We start from the raw sequence: 6,000 nt of genomic DNA, 5'->3' as shown, positions 1-6,000 counted from the left end.
ACTTTTGATTGCTATATATATTTTGTTTTAAATATTTATTTTTCAATTTCATCTCTTAAAATTTAATTTTTATATTAACTTTGCTTTTTATTTTTATAATTGCAATTTGTTTTTTTTTTTCTTGTTATTTTTTTATTGAAATTTTTTATCTATTAAATTTGATTTTTATTTTTTTATTTTTATTTAAAATAATTTATGATATTGAATTTTTTTCCTTTTAAATTTCATCTTTGCTTAATTTTTTTATTTATTAGATTTAATTTTTATCTTTTTAATAAATTTTATTTTACAAAAATACTAATAAGTTATTTTTGAATTTAGTTTCTATGGCATAGCAAAATGATTGCAGTATCATCAATTGCCTGGTTTATTCATATTTTTTATCCATTTGAAGCTACAGACTAAACTATAAAGATTATGGACACTATCTATTTTCATGCTCTTGGATTATACCAAAAAATATTATATCAATCAAGATATTTGTTCATTCTTATATATCCTTAATCATTCCTATTTCTAATCAATTCTTATATATCCTTAATCATTCTCATTTCTAATCAATATGAGACTTGATCGCATACCAACATAAAACACTTGCACTCCCTTATCCAAATTAAATACCTGATCAAGTCGCGACGTGGAACACCAGATATAAAGCAAGAAAGAAAACAGATTGAAAATCATCAAACCAGTAAATGTAAAAAGGGAACTTTCCCTGGGTGCACTAGTTTTCTGATCATAATCCTTTTAGAGTTTTTATACAAGTGCCTGGCAACAGATTTCTACTGAAATTAATAGGTGAGCAGTCCAAGACTAACGATATATCAAGGCTGTTTCAACTGATCAGTCTGATAGGCTAAAACACAGGAGAGTAAATATTAGAGCAGTCAAGCATTGGTGTAGGCAGATATTGGAGGGGCTTCTCTATCTTCACAGCCATGACCCCCCTGTAATCCACAGGGATCTCAAGTGTGACAACATTTTTGTTAATGGTAACCAAGGAGAGATCAAAATTGGTGATCTTGGCCTTGCTGCTATCCTTAAAAAATCCCATGCTGCTCGTTGTGTTGGCAAGTTCAACTCTAGCTTCCTCAGATCCCTTCTAAGCTCTAATCTTATCCAAGATCATTTCTCAAACTGAATATTTGCACTTGGTTTATGCCATTTCACACTTTCACCATGCACACGTAACCTCTTTTCACTTAGAAATGCTTGTAGTTGATTTTTCTGATCCAGAATGCTTAAATTAAACTAAAAAAATTCAGCCTTTCCAATGTGAGTGCACTTAAATTAAACTAAAAAAATTCAGCCTTTTCAATGTGAGTGCATTTTTGAGTTTTTGAGTTCTCCTGTTCCTTATTTTAATACTCAGGAACACCAGAGTTCATGGCCCCAGAGGTGTATGAGGAGGAGTATAATGAATTAGTTGATATTTATTCTTTTGGGATGTGCGTCTTGGAGATGGTCACCTTTGAGTATCCATATAGTGAATGCAACCACGCGGCTCAGATTTACAAGAAAGTTATATCTGTAGGAACCACAAACTCTCAATTTTTCTACGAATCCAATTTATCTTGATGACTTCATTTTACAATTTCATGTTTTCATGCAGGGGAAAAAACCAGATGCTTTGTACAAAGTAAAAGATCCCGAGATGCAAAAATTTGTTGAGAAATGCCTAGCTACTGTGTCCACTAGGCTCTCAGCCAGAGAGCTTTTGAATGACCCTTTTCTTCAAATTGATGATTCTGGATGTGATCTGAAACCAATAGATTATTACCAAGGAGATTTGAATGGAGTAGGTCCTCTTGTGAGACAACCTCTCCATGGAATTCATCGCAGAAACATCTCTTTGACCGATGGTTACACCAATTATATGGGTTACGATCTTGAGAATGAAATAGAATACCATCAACTCAAGCTTGAGACAAGCCCAATTGATCTCTTCACCTGTCAAGAGGATGAGAATTTGGGAAATGTTGCCATTGCAATTAAAGGGAGGCGGATAGAGGATGAGAGCATCTTCTTAAGGCTCAGGATTGCAGACAAGGAAGGTAAGAGTAGTTCCAAATTTCTAGTCCATTATTGTGGTTAGACATCGATTTTTGCATATCGATACTGTTACTTCTCCATGCAGGCCGCATACGAAACATCTACTTCTCATTTGACATTGAGACTGACACTGCAATAAGTGTCGCAACTGAAATGATTGATGAGCTTGATATTACAGAGCAAGATGTTTTGAAGGTAGCGAAAATGATTGATGATGAAATCTCAACCTTGGTACCGGAATGGAAGAGGGGACGGGGCATACAGGAAGGTCCACAGAGCACATATGCAAGTTTCTGTCAGAATTGTGCTTCACATGGTCACCTACTGGATTATTTTTCAACAGATAGTCCAGGTGCCAGGAACCTGCAAGTCCTTCAATGTTCTATACATGAATGTGCTGCTGTCCATGGCCGGTTTGAGGAAATTACATATCAAGTCGAAGGGCCTGAGCACTGTGCGAGCACAGATTGCGCACCTGTTTCACCAAGCCAATCAACAAACATCACTTATACTGACATCACTGCTCAGCGAGATGCACCAAGTACACGAGGATCAAAAGAGATTCATTGTGATCAGGATCTGAGCATAACAAACCAATCAATCTTTGAGGAGGAAGAAAGAATGATAAACATGGACAGTCTTTGTGAATCCAATGCAAGAAAATCTACCTGCGAGAACCCTTCAGCAGTTTATAGTGCTCACTGGGATGATTATGAGAACGAAATTAGGCAAGAATTAAGATGGCTTAAAGCCAAGTATCAGATGCAGTTAAGGGAGCTCAAAGACCAACAGTTGGGAGTCAAATCGAAATCTTCAAGCCGGAGTCCTAATACAGATAACATGGAGCACCAGGAAGATGTGCCTTCTCCGCCTTTGATTTTGCGTAAAGCAAAGAGAGGCAACAATGAAGCTGCCCTGAAGTTTCTTTCCTCTGCTACGAATATTGCTTCATGTTTTCCTACAGATGCTGATAAAAGGTGGGTTGATTCAGGAAAAAGAAAGGTCCAAAATTGTGAGGCAATCAGTATGGCTTGCAGTCCCGAGCCAATGGTCACGGCTAAGAGTTTCTATACGGGAGCTTTGCTTCCACACTCACTTCACAGGGCAACTTCCCTTCCAGTTGATGCTGTAGATGTCTAAATGCAGCATAATTTTCTACCTAGATCACCAAAGATGCACTACGTCCACGTCCCTCCCTCCCCCACTTCTTCATTAGTCATTATCAACAGTCCACTTCATTTTGGTCTCCTATAGCTCACAAGAGGCGATGATTATTAGCTGTGCAAGCAGAGATGTAGATGCGGGATCACTTCCCTTGGGAAAACACTTTATTGTACATTACCAGCTAACATATGCAAGTAAAGTAGTAAAAAAGTTTTCCAAAGTTTTACCACTCATCTGGTAGAAAAATTGTGATTTCCCATGTTATCCCTCTTGGATGATCTGGATTTGCAATTACTGCGATTTCCTGTCATAGTTAGGATTAGTTGTCTTGTTGATATTATCAGCAGAGTGCTTTGGATAAGCATTTATGCTAACTTGTACCTGCACTGCCAGGCTATTTGCCATCAGCCAATTCTATTTTCTAGGCTAAAATAACATAATTAGACCAATTTTCAGTTGACCAATTTTCAGACATTAAAGGATTGGTACTCAATTACAGCAAATTAAACAGTCTGAGGACTTGTATAGGCAACTTTACTGATGGAAAAGGGACAAAAAGCTAACGGAGGAAATCAGAGTCACCGTAAGTGCAAATGGGCTCGAGTATATGGTAGATTTCTGCACTTCTCCCCTAGTCATTTTTTCACTTCAATGAAGCAGCTAATGACGTTGGAATCCATTAAAAAGAAAAAAAGATTTCATAAGAAAATCCCATTCAAAGGGAAGGAATTGGAGCATGGCACTTTGACTGGCGATTTTAATTACAAGCAAAGCCAGTTTTTCACGTCTAATAGAGCCCACTTTGACTGACTATAGTTTAAATTATGGCGGGATTATTACTGGGGGATAAGGGGATGGGTTGAATGAGCGGTGGATGGAGAAAGAGAGAGGTTCTTGCGTCTCTGCATGCTTTTTCCTGCTCCATTATTGTTCATCAATGTTTGATTATGAAGTATAACTTTCAGCTATCGCTTTTGGAAACTTATCATCATGGCTGCAAATGAAGCACGGAAAAGGTTAAGCAATAGAAAAGTAATCCAACACGTACACAGATTCCATTATTACTCTTCACTGCTGATCTTTTTCTAAAAGCGTCTTTCCAAGCTAACTTTTGATAAAGGGGTAAATTAAAAAAAACATGGTGAAGTGGTGTAGATTTAAAAAGATTTGTTGTCCTTTTAAATAACAATATTTAATAAATATTATTCTTTTAAAATATTAAAAAAATTAAAATTACTCAAATACTTTTGATTGCTATATATATTTTGTTTTAAATATTTATTTTTCAATTTCATCTCTTAAAATTTAATTTTTATATTAACTTTGCTTTTTATTTTTATAATTGCAATTTGTTTTTTTTTTTCTTGTTATTTTTTTATTGAAATTTTTTATCTATTAAATTTGATTTTTATTTTTTTATTTTTATTTAAAATAATTTATGATATTGAATTTTTTTCCTTTTAAATTTCATCTTTGCTTAATTTTTTTATTTATTAGATTTAATTTTTATCTTTTTAATAAATTTTATTTTACAAAAATACTAATAAGTTATTTTTGAATTTAGTTTCTATGGCATAGCAAAATGATTGCAGTATCATCAATTGCCTGGTTTATTCATATTTTTTATCCATTTGAAGCTACAGACTAAACTATAAAGATTATGGACACTATCTATTTTCATGCTCTTGGATTATACCAAAAAATATTATATCAATCAAGATATTTGTTCATTCTTATATATCCTTAATCATTCCTATTTCTAATCAATTCTTATATATCCTTAATCATTCTCATTTCTAATCAATATGAGACTTGATCGCATACCAACATAAAACACTTGCACTCCCTTATCCAAATTAAATACCTGATCAAGTCGCGACGTGGAACACCAGATATAAAGCAAGAAAGAAAACAGATTGAAAATCATCAAACCAGTAAATGTAAAAAGGGAACTTTCCCTGGGTGCACTAGTTTTCTGATCATAATCCTTTTAGAGTTTTTATACAAGTGCCTGGCAACAGATTTCTACTGAAATTAATAGGTGAGCAGTCCAAGACTAACGATATATCAAGGCTGTTTCAACTGATCAGTCTGAACTATTGAGTTTTTAATTTTGCAAGTCATGACTCTTAAGATAAATTTTATTTTACAAAAATACTAATAAGTTATTTTTGAATTTAGTTTCTATGGCATAGCAAAATGATTGCAGTATCATCAATTGCCTGGTTTATTCATATTTTTTATCCATTTGAAGCTACAGACTAAACTATAAAGATTATGGACACTATCTATTTTCATGCTCTTGGATTATACCAAAAAATATTATATCAATCAAGATATTTGTTCATTCTTATATATCCTTAATCATTCCTATTTCTAATCAATTCTTATATATCCTTAATCATTCTCATTTCTAATCAATATGAGACTTGATCGCATACCAACATAAAACACTTGCACTCCCTTATCCAAATTAAATACCTGATCAAGTCGCGACGTGGAACACCAGATATAAAGCAAGAAAGAAAACAGATTGAAAATCATCAAACCAGTAAATGTAAAAAGGGAACTTTCCCTGGGTGCACTAGTTTTCTGATCATAATCCTTTTAGAGTTTTTATACAAGTGCTTGGCAACAGATTTCTACTGAAATTAACAGGTGAGCAGTCCAAGACTAACGATATATCAAGGCTGTTTCAACTGATCAGTCTGAACTATTGAGTTTTTAATTTTGCAAGTCATGACTCTTAAGTTTTGCAAGTCAATCTTTCGGTGATTTCCAGGC

General features: G+C 34.1%; 1 pseudogene; it reads left to right on the top strand.

Annotated features, from left to right (window-relative positions):
* The window catches only part of LOC105123573 (probable serine/threonine-protein kinase WNK9), an 8,329-nt pseudogene extending 4,880 nt beyond the window's left edge, over positions 1–3,449 (top strand).
* Positions 3,450–6,000: the final 2,551 nt, after the last annotated feature.

This window comes from Populus euphratica, unplaced genomic scaffold, assembly GCF_000495115.2.
Source record: "Populus euphratica unplaced genomic scaffold, PopEup_1.0 scaffold9.1, whole genome shotgun sequence".
Taxonomy (NCBI): domain Eukaryota; kingdom Viridiplantae; phylum Streptophyta; class Magnoliopsida; order Malpighiales; family Salicaceae; genus Populus; species Populus euphratica.
The sequence above is the reverse complement of the archived record's forward strand: the minus strand, read 5'-3'. Positions and strand labels throughout refer to the sequence as shown.